Source organism: Eumetopias jubatus, unplaced genomic scaffold (genome assembly GCF_037043125.1).
Source record: "Eumetopias jubatus isolate StellerSeaLion01/CBP00866 unplaced genomic scaffold, mEumJub1_p1.0 scaffold_4, whole genome shotgun sequence".
Taxonomy (NCBI): Eukaryota; Metazoa; Chordata; class Mammalia; order Carnivora; family Otariidae; genus Eumetopias; species Eumetopias jubatus.
This window is the reverse complement of record NW_028274810.1, coordinates 5,297,054-5,317,342: the sequence shown is the minus strand read 5'-3', so window position 1 is coordinate 5,317,342 and position 20,289 is coordinate 5,297,054. Positions and strand designations below refer to the sequence as shown.

The 20,289-nt window shown below is 45.1% G+C and overlaps 2 non-coding genes across 2 annotated transcripts; one reads left to right on the top strand and one right to left on the bottom strand.

The window, feature by feature from the left end:
• The first annotated feature begins 4,403 nt into the window (after positions 1 to 4,403).
• LOC148164482 (U1 spliceosomal RNA) lies at positions 4,404 to 4,566 on the top strand. The gene has a single exon (XR_015768142.1). It is a non-coding gene; the product is annotated as a U1 spliceosomal RNA (small nuclear RNA).
• Positions 4,567 to 16,817: 12,251 nt separating this feature from the next.
• Positions 16,818 to 17,030, bottom strand: LOC148164481 (small nucleolar RNA U3). The gene has a single exon (XR_015768145.1). It is a non-coding gene; the product is annotated as a small nucleolar RNA U3 (small nucleolar RNA).
• Positions 17,031 to 20,289: the final 3,259 nt, after the last annotated feature.

Here is a 20,289-nt window from a genome sequence, read left to right as displayed (position 1 = left end):
TTGGGGTGTATTTCAATATGAAAAGCACAAAACAAAAACAAAACCATCACCACTATCTGTATTCTAGCCTGTCAGCTGTGAGGAATCTAGATCATTTGCATAGTTTCCAAGCTCTAATTTCAGAAAACAGTCATTTCAGAAACAAGACTCCATGGAAGTGCTCGACTTCCGGAAAGTTTCCTACAGCCTACGATGCTATTCATTTCTTCATCAATTTCTTTGTTTGCCTAAGAGTAGCCTGAAAATTGTATAGTGCTTATTATAAATCACAAACCATCATCTCCATTTTTGCTAGGTTTGATGTAGAAAAATATTGAAATTTAAAATACAAAAATCCAATAAAAACCAGAATTTTTTTTAAAGGATTTTTTCCCTCAGGGCAAACAGGTAAAAATTGGCTGGTAACTATACTCCTTACTAATAGACAGTGTCCAATTTGAATTTAAGATAATAACCATCCAGAAATAAATCATTATAAATACATTCAGAGTTCACATTCCAGATTCACTGGAATACCAAAAGATTTTGAATAAATTTTTCTGTGGGAGTCTGTTGCTTATGGGACTAAAATAAAAATTTGTAAGATTTAAAAGAACAGGAAGATTTAAAAGAACAGAAAAGTTATAAAAGGCTAAATATATTGGTCCACAATTTGACATTTATGAAACATACCAGCTAGTATTACATTGCAGTCAATTTGTCCATCAATGGTATTACTCTGATAATTATTAAAATCTGTTCCAGGTATATATATTGAAAATATTTTCTTTTGCATTCTTGAAGATAGGTACAGTACTTTGGAGAAATTGTACTAAACCTTTCAGTATGTTTGTATGTACATATATACACAAGTGTGTGTATCTTGATCTGTAGCTCTACATGCGTTTTATATGCAGCCACAGACACACACACACACACACACACACACACACACACACACACACACGTGGTTGGGAACCTGTGGGTATGTCATCACAAGTACACATCTGGGAAACGTCAGCACTGCCAGATACTGGTCAGATCCTTCTTCACTCATCACTGGCTGCACTTGTTCCCCTCACTTGACCTTGATTACGTAAACAGTTTGATATTGTCTCTGACCCTACACGGGACTCATCTAGACATCAGCAGCCGACGTGCCTCGGACGGAACCCTTCTTACGCATTGTTTCTAGTTCTTTCTGAGTTTCATCCTCCATTCTCCTAATGTCTTCCATTGTCAGATCATTCCACTTGTCAATCCAACAAAAAAGCTGGCGATGAAGTTTGTAAATATCCTTTTCTCTTGCTTCTGAATGAAGTTTTCTACTTTGCTTTGCAGTCCCCACCACTTGAATTTGATGGTCACCAGCTTGTAGGCACACATCTGAGGACAGTCAGAGTTGTTTGCCAGCTCCTTCTTCCAGTTGGGTCCCAAAGGCCCTCTCTTGGTCTTGACTGACTGGAATAATGCTGGGTCTTCATCAGCTTTGTAGTCTGCTGGTTCAACTTGACTTCGATCTGCAATATCTATGCGGACAATTTCAACAGTTTTCCATGCGTTCGGATCTAAACCGTGTACATTTTCTAATGTTCCCAAGTCTGGTTTGTGCCATGTTTCAATTTTAATGAAGAAATCATCTTTCATATATACACTCGTTACAACTGAGGCATAATGGTTTGTTCTACAGTAGGGGTATGCGTTCCAGGCTTCCTCGTGAAACAGCAAGGAGCCCTCCGGAGCAATCATCCTGACGAATGCAGGAACTTTGCTCCTGAACAGAACATGGCAAAACCACACGGAATTCCTTAATCAGCACCATCTTCCCGGAATCCCCTCACAGCTACCGCCACTATCACCACCACCGCCGCTGCTACCGCCCCTCACGGCGCCTCTATACACAGGTTTTTGATCTTGAGAGTCACCATCCTTACTCCGCATTGGTCAAGGGTCAACCTGTATCTCTATTTACAGAGGACATGCTCCTAAAGATAGAAAAACCTCAAATCATCCACACACAAAAATATTAGAGTCCATAGACTCATTCCGTAAAGTTGCAGGGTACCATATATACAAAATCAGTTGTGTTTCTATGCACTAGCAATGAACAATCTGAGAAGGAAATTTAGAAAGCAATTCTATTTACAATGGCACACAACACAGTAAAAGTGTCAGGTGTAAATTCATTCAAGGAGAGCAAGACTTGTTCACTGAAAAGCATAAGAAGCAATGGTTCTGCGAGAGATGAAAGACCAAATGGGGGGAAAAAAACAACTGTATGCATGCATTGGAAGATTTAATATAATTCATATGGCAATACTATGCAAATAGATCTACAGAGTCAATACAATTCTATCAAAAATTTTTCTTCTGCATTTTCTAAATTCTGTCAATACCTTGTAGTATATTTCCTTTCAGACGTTGTAGTTTTCATCTCTTAAAGATAGAGAGGGTGTTGTTTATATTTTCTATTTCTCGGTTTAACATTTACAACTGATGGAAAACTTATACTAAAAGCTTTCATATCCTTCTCTGGCGGTTCTCACATGTGTCAGCTCTGGATTATTTTCCGATGACGGATCTGGCTCCTGATTAGGGGTCATTTTGCCTGGGAGAGCTCCAGGTCCTGTTCCCTCTACTGCTTTCAAATGATTGCCCCCTGACTTGCTGGCCTTTCCTCCCATGGAGGCCCTGAGCAGGACCTCACTGCAAGCCACACCAGGGACCCTGCACAGCTCTGGTTAGGTGACTTTCCTCAGACCAGCTGGTTGTCCCACATCACCTTTCCCTTTTATTCCCCAGGAATCCCAATTTGGCTGGTAAAATACCTGGCGCTTTCTATTTTTTAGGTTAAGCAGGCAGTGTGTCTCTTTGCCTGTTCCAGCTCCTAGAGGCCCCTCCTCCATGCTCAGCCCCAGCCCCAGCCCCAGCAGGCAGAGTCCTCCTCACACAGCCTCCTTCTGACCTCTTCTCTGCCTCTTTGTGTTTTAAGACCCCCTTGTCATTGCAGGGCGCCGCCTGGATAATCCAGGATCATCTCCCCATCTCAAGGTCCTTAACATAAGCACCTGTGCAGGGTCCCTTTTGCTGCAGGATGGAACATGTGCACAGGTTCCTGGCATTAGCCTGGGCAGCTCCTAGGGAGGGGGCATTATTCTACCCAGCAGCACACTATTGATCTCAGGTGACAACTAAAGTTGGACGCCCCCTCTCCACCCTCCAATCTTTTCTAATTTAAACATTCCGGGAAAAGTAAACCACTACCTCAAGGCGCAAGCAAGACAAGGCAAATCAGAACCCTAGGCCGCTCCATCCATGACCATACAATTGCCCAAATCTCTTCAAAGTAGTCTGTTTAGTTTTCCAGACCTGGCTATTTTCCCTCCAAAGGCCGACCTGACTGCAGAAATCCCCTCCAGGGGGAAGCGCCCAGCGGTGGAGGGAGGGCAGGCGGTGGCAGAGTGGGGAGCCTGGGACCCCACTAACCCCCTGCTGAGAACTCTGAGCCTGGTTTAAGGGAGCAGAAGCAGTGGTCCCCTTTGGCCCTGCCCTCAACAGCGGGATCCTTGGGCGTCTCCCCGCGAAGCCACGAGGGGGCGCGCCGTCCCTGTCCTAGGAGCCCTCCTGGGGAAGAAGCAGGCCCTGGGATGTGTTCAGCGTGTGGAGTGTTGTGGGCTGGTGTCAGCCCGAGGGCCCAGGGGTTGCGGACTTTTGGTCCTCCCCTCCCCCCCGCAGTGTCCAGGCCTGGGGGAGGCTGTGGGGACTGGTTTGAACTGTACAGGTGCAGCCATGGCACTCGGTGTCCTCCAACCAGGGTCCGAAGGGAAAGAGAGAGAGAGCTAGAGAGAGCAAGAGAGAGTTGTATCTGCTCTTCGCGGGCTGTTGGAAAGTCCTCCCTCATGTTTCTCTCTGGCTGGCACAGCCTTCCCTGGGCTGGGTGGGGGGGGTTGTGTAGGGTTTGGGGGGCCATAGCTGCAGGGAGAGGAAAGAGTGGTAACCAATTCAGGAGACAGAGGAGACTGGGCAGGTGAGGAAGGAAGCCAGGGCACGGGAAGGGAGAAGGGGAAGGGGGACTGGAGGAGGAGAAGGAGGAACACCAGTACTGAAATCCAAGTTGGGAGGGGAGCTGGGGGGCAGGGAGATGGGGTGGGGTTGGGGACTGAGGCGAAGCCCTTGACTTCACGGACGGGGCGTGTCTGATGCAAACCAGGCAACATGGCGGTGGGGTTCTGCAACTTAGAATTCGTGGGGCTGAGGAGGTAGCAGCGCTGTTGCGTCCATCCTATTCGGAAGCGTCGTGTGGAGGGTGAGGATGCTTGCTACAGGGGTGGGTGCCGAGGGTGTTGGGGTGCGCCTAGGCGAGTGAGCCTGTGTGTCCGGTGGAAGGGGGGTGAGACTGGTGTGGGGCGGAGGCGGAGGGAGTCACACTTACCCGGCAGGGGAGACTCCGGGATCAAGCAGGTGGTTTTCCCAGGGGAGGCCCTTCCATCATACCAGGGACATGCTGACCCCCGCGATTTCCCCGAGTATGGACAACTCCTCTGCATTATTTGTGGCAGTGGCAGTGGGGGGCTGCTTTTGCTCTTTCACCTGTTGTTGGTTGTTTAAGAATAGCCTTTGTTTTCTTATTCATTTTTCTGTTTGTTTGTTTTGTCTTTTCCATGACTTTGGCTGATGACATGGGCTGAAGAGGAAGCTCACTCAGGGGACACCAGGACCCTGAAGAAAACACCTCTGCTTTTAAGGGCTGCTTTCTTGAGAATCTGGGTTTGGCTGTTTCTCAATCAAAAGCATGCAGGACAGTTTCTGTCCACTGGTCATACATCCCACCTTGGCTGTCGGGGTTTTTTCTGTTTTTCGCAGAGCAATTTCTCTGCTTATATTTCCGTATGTGGTTTGCAGTCCCTGATCCAGCAAAGGTGCTTTCTTTTCATTCCCCAGGGAACAGGGGTTTGCATCCCTTCTCCTTCCTCCCTCCCCTCCCCACCTATCCCCCCAGGCACCCTGCAAAGCCTCACCCAATCCCCAGACTCCGTATCCTTGATTAGGCCACTTGGTAGCCTACCTAGTATAGCCTTGCTCCAGAGGACCCTTCCGAGACTAGAGAGGGTCCGGCTTGATGTACTGTTTATTTATTGTAAGTTTATTTGTTGAAGTAATCCCTACACCCAAAGTAGGGATAGGGCTCATGAAGCCAGATGGAGACTCCCCTGCTCTCCTGACTGAGCCAGCCAGATGCCCCCTGACAGGCTTTTAAAGAGGCACCTCTGTCTACTCACAAAGAACCCGCTGGGTTTGGCACCACAGACCTTTCCCAAACAGCAGGTTAGCTCTAGGACAAAGGGCCGTGGGCCTTCTGCAGCTCTTGGGCTCAAGCCAAAACTGTCCCTACTGATGTACCTGCATTGCTTTGTCAAACTGAGCTTGAAGGGGTTTCTGGCTTCAGGCTTTCACCAGAGCTGGTGTTTTTTTCTCTACTCCCTAAAGGCCTCTATTCAGAATCTACAACTGAGGGTCTTCCAACTTTGATTTTCACTTAGGGGAGCCACACCAACTGGGACTCAGCAACGGGTTACTCTTCTGCCAGAAACAATTAAACAAAAGAGCAACAGCGTCACACAAGATGCGCGAAGTGGAGATTTCCAAGATCCTGGGCATCAGGCAAAGGGGACAGCCATCCCGGACACAGGGCAACACAATGGTGAGCAGAGCCCTAGAGCTGCTCAGAGGTACTGGCTCTAGAGAGTTTCCAAGCAAGGCACTGGGGGGAGGGGAACTTGAATAGGAGCCCCATGGAGCTCCTGGAATTGAGGACACTGATCTGAGAGAACCCAGGACTGAGTCTCAGGGAGGACAGAGCTGCAGGAAGTCACCTAGCCAGAGCTGTGGAGGGGCCCTGGGGAGGCATGGACAGCAAGTCAGGGGGTAATCCTTTGCACAGGGCCTGGTGCTCACACGGTGCTGGGAACAGTGCCTGTGTCCAACAGATAGACTAAGCAAAAGTAACCCTCTTAATTTGTGACGAATAGGGTGGAAGACAGGGGGAGGGCTTGCTACAGTACCTGGAACTCATGGTGAGTCCTCCACGGAGCCCTGCTCTGGGCCACTGAACTATGCATTGAAGCAACAGCAGAAATGTTTCCAAGTAACTTCAGTGCATCCCTGAACAAAGCTCAATATTATAGAAAACACAAAAATATCCAGCAAACAGCAAGGTAACATTCACAGTGTCTGGCGTTCCATCCAACAGTTTGAGGTATGCAGACAAAGGGGGGAAATGAGCCCTCCTGAAGAGATGGATCACTCATCTGAAAATGACCCAGAGCTGACAGCAAGATGGGAATCACCAGAGCACAAGAAAGCATTTGTTCTAACTGCATCCCATTGGTGAAAACATTCAGCAGATACATGGAAAATGTTAAAAAAAAAAAAAAAAAGGACCCAATCTCACATGAAGAGATGAAAACCACAATGTCTGAAAGGAAATGTACTGCAAGGGGCTGATGGTGATTAGGGAAGGCAGAAGAAAAACGTTCAATAGGAATCCAAAAGAATCTGCAGATCCTGCTGTTGCCTTCTGAACCACCTTAACCATTCCAATCCATGAACACAGGATGTCTTTCCACTTGTTGAGGTCTTCCTTAATCTCTTGCAGCAATATTGTGTAGTTTTCAGTGTACAGGTTTTGTGCCTCCTTGACTCAATTATTCTTCGATACCATTCGGGTGGGTGCTGTTGTCCATGGAATCGTTTTCTTAATTGACTTTCCCGGTGTCCATTCCTAGGTTATAGAAACACCTGATTTGTCTGCCTTGTACGCTGCAACTCTGCTGAAATAGGTTATGGACTCTAATAGTCGTGGTTTCTGTGTGTGTGTATTTGGTATTTTTCTGTATACAAGAGTATGTCATTTGCAAATCCAGATACAAATTGTCCCTTGAAGAACCTGGGGGTTAGGGGTACAGAGTCCCACAATTGAAAATCTTTGTATAACATTTGAGTCCCAGAAAACATAGCTACTAATAGCCTACTGAAGTCTTACAGATAACAAAAACGGTTGATTAATACATATTTTGTGTGTTACTTGAATTATGTACTTTATTCTTTCGATACAGTGAGTTAGAGTGAAAATATCATTGAGAAAATCATAAGGAAGAGAAAATGTATTCCTACATTTGTACTAGACTGTATTTGTAAAAAAAAAAATAATAATCAACCCATGAGTGGACCGACATTGTTCACTAAAATTCAAAGCCATGTTGTTCCCCAGTCAACTATAGTTTTATTGCTTCGTTTTCAAATGTTTTCCCCTCACCTTCAGGTTTTTAAACAATTGAGTCATAACTGATTCCCCATGTGAGATCTGTTTCACATGGCAACACAGGGATTGGACGACTCTATAAATTATGTTAGGCTGATTACTAGTGTAGCTACCCTCTTTCACCTCGCAGAGCTGTTACTGCACCACCGACTACATAATATGAGATCTGTCCTCTAACATTGTTTTTAAATCTTCACTGTGGATGATGTTTTGTCAGAGTGTAGGTTTCTATGCCCTCCCCTCCCCCCACCACTACCATGGGCCGCCTTTGGACTTTCCAGAGAGGAGCAGTGACATGTAGGAAGTCCCTATTTTAGGCCACTGCAGCCCCTGATCTTGGACCAGGATGCTCAGCCAGGGCCAGGGAAATATGGATTAGCAGGAACCCTTCTTTGCAAGCCCAGCTCCAATGTGAAGGACCAGAGTGCCTCTTCTAGCCTCCTGCAGGGATGGTTCAGCACCCAGGAGCTGGCCCTACATAGAGGGCCAGAAAAGGGCAGATTCCCCTAAACGCAGCCCAAGTGTTCCATTTCGACTCAGAAGAAGGTGAATAGCAGCACAGGTTCTTTTCCCTATGCTGAGCTTCCACGGGGGGAGCCTCAGTGCCACTGCAGGAGGGAGCATCAAAGGGAACCTTTGGATGTTAACCTAAAGCTTAGTGCTTAGAGCCCACCCAGGGGACCAAACCTACCTAAGATCCATCCAGATCTTGCCAGCAGCTTCCATGGGTCCTGCAGCCTTCACTTCCTCTAGGAATCTCCAGCCAGCTGGTGCCCTATCTTTGCTTGCTTCCCCCTGGTGTCCTTGGGCCACCTGAAGGTCTCTTCCCTTAAGTAGTCTGCCGCCTGGTGGATTCCAGGGGAACTGCCAGGGCCTGAGGCTGAAGGCACAGGCACTGAGCCCCTGACTCCAGCTGGGAGGTCAGAAACCAGGCTCTGAGCCACCACCTGCTGGGACTCCAGGATGTGGCCCCTCACCAGGCAGTGTTTGCCTGGGGACCCCAGGACCCACTGATGTGCGAGGGTCGCCTTCTTTCTTTTTTTTTAGGTGAAATTGACATACAATAAATTTCACCCATTGTCAACAATGACAGAGTTGTTCAGCTAGTGCCCTAGTTTGTTTCAGAGGCTTCCTTCACCTTCCCACACTCCCTCCAGCCCCTCTGCAGACAGTCTCCGCTCCCTCCTCCAGCCCCAAGCAGCACTGATTTGCTTTCTGTCTCTGTGCATTGCTCCTTTCTGCACATTTTACATAAGCCGAATGAGACAGTCTGTAGTTCTTGGTGACTGGCTTCTTTCACTTAGCATCCTTTTGAGGTTCCTCCATGCTGTAGCTTGGATCAGATTTCTGTGCCTTTTGTTGCGGAATAGATGCCATGGTACACATAGGAAACATTTGGTTTGTCCATTCACCAGCCGATGGCCCTTTGTGTTGCTGTCAGTTTTTGCCCATTGTGAATAACGCTGCCCGGAACATTTCTGACCGAGACTTGAGCGGACATATGTTTTTATTCTCTCAGATAGATTCCTAGTTGTGGAATGGCTGGGTCCTATGGCAAGCTTGTGCTGAACTCTTAAGAGCTCTCAAAGTGGCTTCTGCAGGAGCTGTTATATTTTACGTTGCGACCAGCAATATAGGAGGGTCCAGTTTCTGCTCATCCTCAGCAACACTTGGTATCGTCTTTGGGACGTAAGCGCACTAGTTGGTGTAAAATGGTACCTGGTTTTCCTTGCATTTCTTTGAGAACTAATAACATATTACTAATAACATTGATTACCTTTTTATGTGTCTCCTTTGGTACATGTGTATTCGACTCTTATACTGGCTTAAACGAGTGTGTTGCTTCTGCCCATTGAGTGAGTTCAAAGTCCTCTTGTCTCTCGTGAACGTGAGTCCCCATTGGGTATTTAATCCACAAATATTTTCTCCTAATCAGTGGCTTCTCTGTTCCTTTTCTCAGTGGCAATGTTTGATGCAAAAAACTTCTTCATCTTCAATTTTCTCTTACGTATCGTGCTCTTGCCGTAGTGACTTAGAACTCTTTGCTTACTGTGAATTCCTGACCATTTTCTCCCATGTAGTCCTCTTGCACAATAGTTTTGGCTCTTATACTTAGATCTGTGACCATTTTGAGCTCATTGCTGTGTAAGTTGTGATTTCCAGCAACAGCTGTGGGGGAGCTTTGTCCTGACAGGTTTAGGAGAGCCTAGGGGACACTTGTGTTTCAGAGTTAGTCTCCCCTGGGCCAGGAATGGAGATTTCACCCTGCTGCACCTGTTAGTGAAAGGCTGAGTGCCTTTGGGGAGGGGAGATACATGGGGCTGTGGTCATATACGGCATGTACTCCCCGTTCTCTGGGACTGGGTACAAAGGAGCTCCAGGAGCCCCAGGGCAGTCCTGCTCACAGGTGCCTTTAGAGGCAGAAACACACTGAGAGCAGGAGAGCATAACACAGAAAAGACCCCAGGGATCCCAGCGGATCTGGGTTGGGATCCTAGAGGGTCTTCTATGGATGGGCACATTTTCCATGTATATGCCCTTCTATGGGTGGGTGGGAAAGAGGACTCGCACACAGCCGGAACTCAGGAAACATGCCCAGAAGGAGTGGAGCGGATTGAAGGCATGTCCCACAGTTTGCAGTATTTTTCCAACATGAAAATCATGGTATTTGCCTGCATCAAAGGTGCTGGGGGGACACATGCTGCCTCGGTCAGTAGAGCGTGCAACTTTCATTTCAGGGTCATGCATTAGAGTCCCACGTAGGTGATGGAGCCTAGCTGAAATTAAAAAATAATAATAATAAATAGAAAACGAAGAGGTGCATGCTTCAGGAATCAGAATTACTCCCCCTAAGGTAAGGAGGGGGCATCTACCTTGGTCCTTGCAGTTCAAGAGCCATTCTGAGCACTACAGAATCCTAAATGTAGATTAACCTAGAGAACCTACACTTTTAATATTTGTTGGGTTTCCCCTGTGTGGTTAGAGGTCCACTGGCAGACAAAAGTTGACATGCTGAGCACAGAAGCGGACCAAGAAACAGACTATTACCTGGATGCACCACATTATTCTCCGTCCTCACTGCAGTCTCCCTGGAAATGGGAATGGGCAATCGAAATGCCTGGTATTCAACACAGGTTAAGAAAAAATGGAAAGTTTGGGTTAACAGTTTAAATTATTGTGTCCTCAGATTGACTTTGATGGCAAGTGGGGACTCTGTTGCACGTCTTCTAGGTTCTGCAGGTGGAAATGAGGGGCTAAGGGACAAACTAATTATACAACTCAGAATAACTTTGGTAACTTAGTATCTTCACACTTGACACAGTTTTCTTTCATTTTGTCTGATCCCATAGTCTCATGCTTGAGTCTAAACACATTTGTACAAGGAAGGTGATATCAATACCACACCTAAAATCTGTACCGCTAAATGTTGTAGTGCTTATTCCTAATGGTACTTTAGGCTTGTTTCTAACTGCCTGTAGCTACGTTTCGGCTGACTCTCAAGGCAGCCCATTCTAACCATGTGTGCACTTCTCTTTGGCCCCACCACCAGGTGAAGCAGTGCATCTGAGCTGTCTCCATCGCTGGGGGAAGGATGTAGGTCAGATAGGTAATAAAGAGAAAGGGGGACTGGGGTGCAGCAAAAAGAAAGCATGCTTATGTGTGGGTTGATTCCAGAGAGGACCATTGCATTGCTTTTTAAAATTTTTTAATTTACTTATTTGAGAGAGAGTACTTGAGATATCAGGAGCGGTGGTGGGGGTAGTGGAAGAGGAACAGAGAGAAGCTGACTCACCACTGAGCAGGGAGCTGGACATACGGGCTTATCCCAGGACCCTGGGATTCTGACCTGAGCCAAAGACTGACACTTAAACAACTGAGCCACCCAGGTGCGCTTTAAAATAATTTTTAAACTAATCTGGTCCACTTAACATAGGCATTGTATTAGTTTCACATAAGGTCATGGTATTTATTTTGTATTTCTTTTTTAAATATTATTTATTTATTTAGAGCAGGGGTGATGGGCAGACGGAGAGGAAGAAAGAATCCCAAGCTGACTCTGCACTGAGCATGAAGACTAAACTGGGGCTCAATCGCATGACCCTGAGATCATGACCTGAGCTGAAATCAAGAGTCAGACGCTGAACCGAGAGAGCCACCTTGGTATTTCTAAGAATGATATGTTTACCTTTCTCTCTGAAATAGGCACTGAGTAATGAGCAAGGCGGAGAGAAACCATAGTACCCATAGGCGCCAAGGTCAGATTGCCCAAAATGTACCACAATGGCATATTTGGGGGAAACAGAATGCCACAACGACCACTGGTGCATGTTCATTCAGACTCCAAGATCTCTGAGAAAACTCGAGATTGCAGGGTTAAAAATAACCTGAAAGGATCAGAGTGAAATGCCCTTGGGATGTGTGTGGTCTGATCTAAAGTACACAGCAGAAGATGTTTTGTAGATAGGAAGCCAGCTGTAAACAGCACACTGTGCATTCCCTTTTTTGTTTTCTTATCCTGTGTTAAAGACCGAGTACAATGCTGTTTACAATTAATTGATCACAGCCAGTTGCAGATTTCTTTATTCCTTCTCCACTGCCATTGCTTCACTTGACTAACCCTGTGTACGTGGAAGATGCGCCTTACTAAGCCCCTGCTGTAAATCATTATAGTACTATATCACTGTAGAAGGTATATTAGATTATGGAAAATAAACCTCAGGACCTCGGGCTGTTTGCTTGGGGTCCCCTTTGCCTCGCTATACTGTCGTCTCTTTTTCTTTTTTTAAAAGATTTTATTTATTTATTTGAGAGAGAGAATGAGATAGAGAGAGAGTGAGCATGAGGGGGGGAGGGTCAGAGGGAGAAGCAGACTCCCTGCTGAGCAGGGAGCCCGATGCGGGACTCGATCCCTGGAATCCAGGATCATGACCTGAGCGGAAGGCAGCCGCTTAACCAACTGAGCCACCCAGGCGCCGCGGTAGTCTCTTTTTCTCAGTTCCTTCGCCACCCCAGGTCCCCGACTCTCTGAGGTCGACAATATTGATTATTTTGAATTGAAGCTACCCAAAAAGAAACTGGTACCAGGACACTCAAACCCTCCTCTGTCTCCCTGAAAGCAGGAAACCAATCTCCCATATGAAAAAGGCACCCCCTGTACTAAGAAGTAAAAAGACATCCTTCTCACCAGGGTTTCTAAATTCGGTCTAGACACTCTCTAAATTAAAACTCCCCCAAATCCCTGAGAAATGTATTTTCTCCTTGTCTAAAATGCATAAAAACTGTCTGCCTTAATACTTTATATTTCTTTAAGGGTCTCCATTTCAATATCCGTTCTCCATGCGTATTCAATGTCTCAGTGAAACTTAATTCTTACTTAAGCTGGGAGACCAGGACAGGTAACAGAGGAACTTCTCCTTCCCTGCATACCTTTTTTGTGATCCTAATATCTTAGCCAATGATTTGTAAAGGAAAGAAGTAACAGAATTATATACCTGGGAAAAAGATTTGTCCCCAGGAAGGAATTTCTGGTATTTTTAACAGTGGAAATATCTACATTTGATCCAAAGTCTCCTAAAAAGTATTTATTTTTAAGTTGAACTTCTAATTTAAGTGTCCCCTGAAATTCAGATGTGCCTTCCCAGAGGGTACGTTAGGAGACTCCACAGGGAAGCTCGCAGCCAAGTCCTGTGTGGGGGCCGTGCTGCCATCAAGTGCTGAAGGAGTTTGGGAAAATCTCTTCATCTCTCTGCGCTCAGCTTCCTCATGTGTAAGATAAGGTTGTTATTCAAATTCTCCACGGTCCCTTCCTGCTCAGTTTCTGTGAATGCACAAGGGTCTGCGGTGCCTTTGAAGCAGCCCTGGGGACTGCAGCTGAGACCTGACTTGGTCCCTTCACTGTGTGTCTCTTGCAGGAGCCTGAGCTGAGCCCACACTGAAAACAGAGAACAGAGGGAGCATTTGGGAGACAGAAAATCAGCAGGTTTGGAGGATGAGAATAACGCAAAGAAGGACAAGGCAATGGTGGAGCAGGTGGTTGCCCAAAGGAGGTAAGAAGAAGGACAAGTTGGGTCCAGAAAAATCAGGGGAAACTGAGGAATGCATACAGCGGCATCCAACTCTGCAAGGAGCAGCCTGAGCTGAGCAAGGAGAACGAGGAGAGTAACTTCGTCCACGGTGAACCTGTGCACCTCCCGAGGAGCCCCACAGAATGGATCGGGGTTGGTTTGTACTGCAGAGAAGCACCAGTTCCAAGAGGAGGAGGAGGAGGAGGGGCACCTGGGTGGCTACATCTTTAAGCGTCTGCCTTCAGCTCAGGTCATAATCTAAGGGTCCTGGGATCGAGCCCCGCATGGGGCTCTCTGCTCGGCGGGAAGCCTGCTTCTCCCTCTCCCGCTCCCCCTGCTTGTGTTCCCTCTCTCGCTATGTCTCTCTCTGTCAAATAAATAAAGAAAATCTTAAAAAAAAAAAGAGGTGGACGATGTGACCATGAGGTTCTGCCCCAGACCCCTAGCTTTGACCTTGGAGCTCCCTCACGGTCGATGTTCTCCAAGTAAGTGTGGGCTTAGAGGGATCAGTTATGTTTGGATAAAGGTTGGACTTGTCCATTCTTACCACAAAGAGTTCTACCCTAAGGTCAGGAAGGGCCAGGTTAGGAGACCCTTGCCTCTGAGGCAGTGATACCAATTATATTCTTCTGAATTTATGGTTGTCAAAGACTTTACACACCTTTGTCTTGACCGTGTGTTGAGTGTTTCATTTTCCTTAGTCTCTGTTATGAACTTGGAATTCTGACATCAATAAGATTTCACAGAGGAGGTCAAAGCAGTGAGAGGAAGAATGCAAACAAAATCTTGTAGCTCAGCGCCCCTGGGTGGCTCAGTTCATCGAGAGCCTGCCTTCAGCTCAGGTCATGATCCCAGGCTCCAGGGATCAAGCCCCATTGAGGGGGGTGGCTCCCTGCTCAGCAGTGGAGTCTGCTTCCCCCTGTCCCTTCCCCAGCTGTTCTCTATCTTTCTCTCTGTCTCTCTCTCACTCTTGCTTTCTCCCTCACACTGTCTCTCAAATAAATATATAAAATCATTTTAAAAACTGTTGTAGCTGTCCTAACCTGGGGTATGGTGGCAGTGCAGAGGATGGAGGGGGGAGGGGGCTAGGCCGAAGACATCTCTTCCTACTGAGAGAACCATTGAGAGGAATCCAAGAGGACAGTCCCTCTTCACCAGAGCTCACCACAGGGGAGTGTCATGGGGCATTGAGAGTGTAGGGCAGGCTCCTCTGGAAGGAAGGGTATTTGTTGCCTCCTAGAAGAAAGCAGAGAGCATTCGTGCATGTATTTGGGACAGGAATGTAGTTGAGATTAGAAATTTGCCACCCCCTTTATCAGATCCATGAAGGAATGTCTCTGAGAGCTTCCTCAGTGCTTGGTTTGGTCCTAGGAGTCATGAGTACAGAGATGAGTAAAACATTATCCCAATTGTCGTGGGGCTCTCAGTCTAGTTACCAGAAGTCATGAAAAGTGTAGTGGTGGTGGATTCCTTGGAGGAAGTGGCCAGTGCTGCCTAGGGATGGCCTGGTCTCCCTCCGTGTTTTCCAACAGCTGGATGACCTGTCCTGACCCAGGGACCCTGGGCCTCAACTCAATTTCAGCCTCTCAGGACACAGCCAACACCTAGGTTCCATGTAAACCCAAAGCAGTCAACACTATGAAGGTCTGCAGAGGAAACTGCTGGTATCAGTAGCTCCCCACTTTGTCTTTGCCAACTGGAAAATAGAGGCGAGTTCATTAAGTCTTGTAGGGTCATCCTTGCCCTAATGATCAGGGATTAGTCTTTCTCTCTGTTAAGTGAAATACTTTCTAGCTTCAGTATTCTCTCTCCACTTAAAAACTTTGGAACTATTGGCTAAAGTATAGATCAAGTAGCTACAGTGAAAAAGGGGTAAAGCAACTTCCAAGCTGCAGTGAGAATGTGCAGAAACTCTTATACTGAATAATAATCGGACAAATCACTTTTAAATTGCACAAAAGGTTTATACAGTAATTCTGGAATAGACAATGTAAGTCTGTCGCTTTCTCCTTCTTCTTAACATTGCTTTGATAATTTAAGATCATTTCCATTTCCATATAAACATTTGGATCAGCTTAGAAATACTTACTAAAATGTCTGCTAGAAGGTTGATTGGCATTGTATTAGATCTTTTGATCAATTTGGGAAGAATTGTCCTCTAACCATAATGAGTCTTCCAATCCACCACAAATTTTATCTCCCCATGTATTTAGTTCTTTAATTTCTGGAAGTAGTGCTCTGCAGTTTTCAGTGTAATGTTCTGACACATATTGTGTCTGATAAGACAATGCAATAGGAAAACTGGTCAAAAGACTTGAAGAAGAAATGCTTCACAAAAGAAGATACACAAATGGCCAAAAAGCACTTGAAAAGATGCTCCACTTGAAACCATTGAAAAGCATGAAGTTGAACATAAATCAAAAGGGATTCACTAATGTCTCTGCAAGGCTCCATCTTAAACTAAGTAACCTTTTCCTTCTCTTCTGCAAACCTCTGCTCCTCCCTTCTAAGCCTTTTGTTTCAGGAGCCTGGTACCACCCTAAAGACAGGATGAGGGAGGCTGGCAGCATGCACACAATTTCTGTCAAAATAAAACACCCCCCCGCCCCTTCCTTCAGGGGGAGGGGACTTACAGTTTTTGAGGGCCTTGGCCTGTTCTAGCCCCCTGTGCCCCGAAAAGCAATAAAGCTATTGTTCCTCAATATTCCAAACTCTGTCTTCGTCTTATATTTTGGCTCTGAAGCACAGAGGTCAGTTTTCGACGGTACACTCAGCCATTGGGAAGATAAATTAATACTACAGTGAGTTACCATTACACAACCATCCCCGTGGCTAAAATTACGAAGACCGAAAACATATGTGGTGAGGATGTAAAGTAACTAGACGTTTCATACACTTGTGCGAATGAAAAATGGTCCAACCACCGAGAAAAGCTGAACCACAGATAAACATTTACCAATCACGTGAACGGCCATTCCTCTCCTAAGGATTTACACAATATGGCCACACAGCAAACTGCACATGAATATTCATCATAGCTTTATTCCCCATGGCCAAACCCAGGAAACTGCATAGATGGCCATAAATAGGTGAATGTACAGACCAAATATATCCATACAGAGGAATACTCCTTAGCAATGAAAAATTCTGAACTGGTGATCCATTAGTAATATGGATAGATATAAGAATCCTTAGGCTGCACGGAGGAATGTAGGCATAAAAGAGTTCCATTTCCATAACGTGGTTAAAAATCAAGCCGTCTTTGATGCCAGTGGTTGCCTGGGGCTGAGGGTGAAGGCAGTGAGAGACTTCAATGGATCCACCCAAGGGAAGCTGTGAGGTAGAAGAAATGCCCTGTGTCCTGAATGGAGCAGTAGTTTCAATTGTATGTACATCTGTGAAAATGCATTTAGTTGTACAGTTTATCTTTTTTAATTTTTATTTGTTGAGAAAGCACTCACACTGCATCCTCTCTCTCTTACCCTCCAAAGGAGGAGAAGAACGATCATCAGTGGCAATGGGCAGCTGTGGAAACAACACCTAAAATCACGTTCATGCTCAGGAGAGAACAATGTGCCTCCTCCTTGAGGTTTCAGGTCCTCTACACGTTCAGAGAAAATTCTCTAGTAACAAACTGTAGAAATGAACTGGAGGGTATTATGCTAAGTGAAATTAAGTCAATCAGAGAAAGACATGTATCCTATGACCTCACTGATAGGAGGGATTCTTAATCTTAGGAAACAAATTGAGGGTTGCTGGAGTGGTGGGGGTGGGAGGGATGGGGTGCCTGGGTGATGGGCATTGGGGAGGGTATGTGCTATGGTGAGCACTGTGAATTGTGTAAGACTGATGAATCACAGACCTGTACCTCTGAAACAAATAATATATTATATGTTTAAAAAAAGAGAGAGAGAGAAGCTAGTAGGAAGGGAAAAATGAAGGGGAGGAAATCGGAGGGGGAGATAAGCCATGAGAAGAAGATGGACTCTGAGAAACAAACTGAGGGTTCTAGAGGGGAGGGGTGGGGGGATGGGTTACCTGGTGATGGGTATTAAAGAGGGCACATTCTGCATGGAGCACTGGGTGTTATGCACAAACAATGAATCATGGAACTCTACATGAAAAACTAATGATGTAATGTATGCTGATTAACATAACAATAAAAAATTTTAAAAAATAATAAAAAAGAGAGAGAGAAGCTAGTAGGAAGGGAAAAATGAAGGGGAGGAAATCAGAGGGGGAGACGAACCATGAGAGACGATGGACTCTGAGAAACAAACAGAGGGTTCTAGAGGGGAGGGGGTGGGGGGATGGGTTAGCCTGGTGGTGGGTATTAAAGAGGGCAGCATTGAAGGGAGCACTGGCTGTTATAGGCAAACAATGAATCATGGAACACTACATCAAAAACTATTGATGTAATGTATGGTGATTAACATAACATAATAAAATAAAATTAAAAGAAAGAAAGAAAGAAATGATCTCTGAAAGTACAGCCTTAATTGTACACTTTAAAGGGATGCCGTCTACTGTACCTAAATTATACCTCAGCAACATTCATGTAATAATCTACTATATTTCTCTATACTAGCAGTGAGCATTTAGAAAATGAAATTTTTAAAAAAAGGAAATGAAATTCAATAAACAGAGTGGAGATTCATGTCCACCTTCATTAAATGTATGAGAACACATGTAACAAAGATGCCTGAAAACTCTTGCTGAAATAAATTAAAGGATACTAAATAATTAGGAAAAAATATATCACATTCATGGACTAGACCACTCAAATTTGTTGGAACATCAAATCAGCATTATTCTGATTCATACTGGAGAAGGCAATTTGGGGGCAAATTTACAAGCTAATTCTCAAATGTATTTGGAAATCAACATACCTAAATAGCCAAGACAACCTTGAAGAATTAAATTGGAGAAATTTACTAAATTTTAAACCTCACCGTAAAGCTACAGTAATCAAGGTGCTCTTAATGGTGTAAGTAACACAATGTAAATATATCAATGTGAGAGAGTAGAGAGTAATAAAATTTCCTGATACGCATATACATTTTTAAAATTTTTCTTTTAATTTTACTTCTTTTCAATTATTTTCTTTTTAAGTAATCTCTGCATCCCACATGGCGCTCAAACTCAAAAAAAAAATAAAAGGTTGTGAGTTTTACCTGAGCACTGATTAGTACAGCTGCATGGGACAGGGAATCTTTACCAGGAGAGAGTGTCATGACAAAGGAAATTTTGATAAAGAGTTATATACCAAAATATATTTTTTACATAAAAAGTGACAAATTTTTATACAAAAGACATTGTAGAAAGACACTGCATTTCCCGGTCTTAAATTTCTAGTACATGTAGGGCTGTATGGCTTTAATGTTATGGGAACCAGGGAAGTGTCTTCCTTTTTCTTATCTTTTCCAGAATGCTCCTTTTGGGTTCTTTTCTTTCATAAAGCAGATGTCCAATGTGTGCTTGGGGTGAAATAGAGCCCATGCATTGAGGTTTTGTGGATTCATTTTGACCTTGGTAAATGTGAAAGCATCGCTTCCTTGGGAGCCCAGGGGCAGGACCCACAAACATTAAAGGTGGACAATTGCCTTTATCAGTGCTACAGCGACCTCCTAAGTCTCTGGCTCCTAAGATCTAGGGGGGAACCTGTGCTGAAGAAGTGAAGAGGTGCTTCAGGGCACCACTTCCCCTGCCTGCCTGTTTCTCTCTCCTCAACCTCAGCTTCTATGCCACTGAACACCACTGCACACATCTACTGTGGACATCATCCATCATTGACCCATGACCTCGAACTGCCCATGTTTGCTTCCAGGAATACAACCACAGGTCAATGGCATGAGGTCAACTCAAAGAAATCTAGCAAGCCATGGTCCACCTTTTTAAAATTGTTCCAAATTTTTAAAAAATATTTTTCCAGTATAGTTAACATACAGTTCCATGAGTTTCCAGTATATAACATGGTGATTGAACATTTCCATACATTGCCCAGTGCTCATTACCACAAGTACACTTCTTAATCCCCATCACCTCACCCATCCCCCAAGCCCCCCTACCCTCGGCAACCATCAGTTAGTTCTCTATAGTTAAGGGTCTCTTTCCTGGTTTGTCTCTCTCCCTTTTCTATTTCCTTTGCTTACATGTTTTGTTTCTTAAATTCCACATAGGAGTGAGATCATGGGGTATTTATCTTTCTCTCACTGACTTATTTCACTTAGCAGAATACACTCTGGCTCCATCTGTGTCCTTGCTAATGGCAAGATTTCATTCTTTTTTTTGGCTGAATAATATTCCATGGTATAAATAGATAGATAGATAGATAGATAGATAGATAGATAGATAGATAGATAGATATAGATATGTGTGTGTGTGTGTATATATATATATACACACACACACACAACGTTGTCTTTATCATTCATCTGTTGATGGACGTCTGGGCTCTTTCCATAATTTGGCTATGCTGCTGTACAAAGGGCCCATGTATTCCTGCAAATTAGTGTTTCTGTATTTTGGGGATAAATATCCAGTGGTAGGATTAATGGATCTTAATCGTTCCTTTTTGAGGACCCTCCATACTGCTTTCCACAATGGCTACACCAGTTTGTATTCCCACCAATACTGTAAGAGGGTTCCTTTTCCTCCACATCCTTGCCCACACTTGTTGTTTCTTGTGTTTTTGATTTTAGCCATTCTGACAGGTGTGAGGTGATAGCTCGTTGGTTCTTTTTTTCTATTTCCTGATTTTACCTATTTATTTGAGAATGAAGGAGAGCACAAGTGGGGGGAGGCGGAGAGGGAGAAGCAGGCTCCCCACTGAGCAGGTAGCCCGATGTGGGACTAGATCCCAGGACCCCAAGGTCACCACCCGAGCCAAAGGCAGACGGGTAACGGACCGAGCCACCCAGGTGC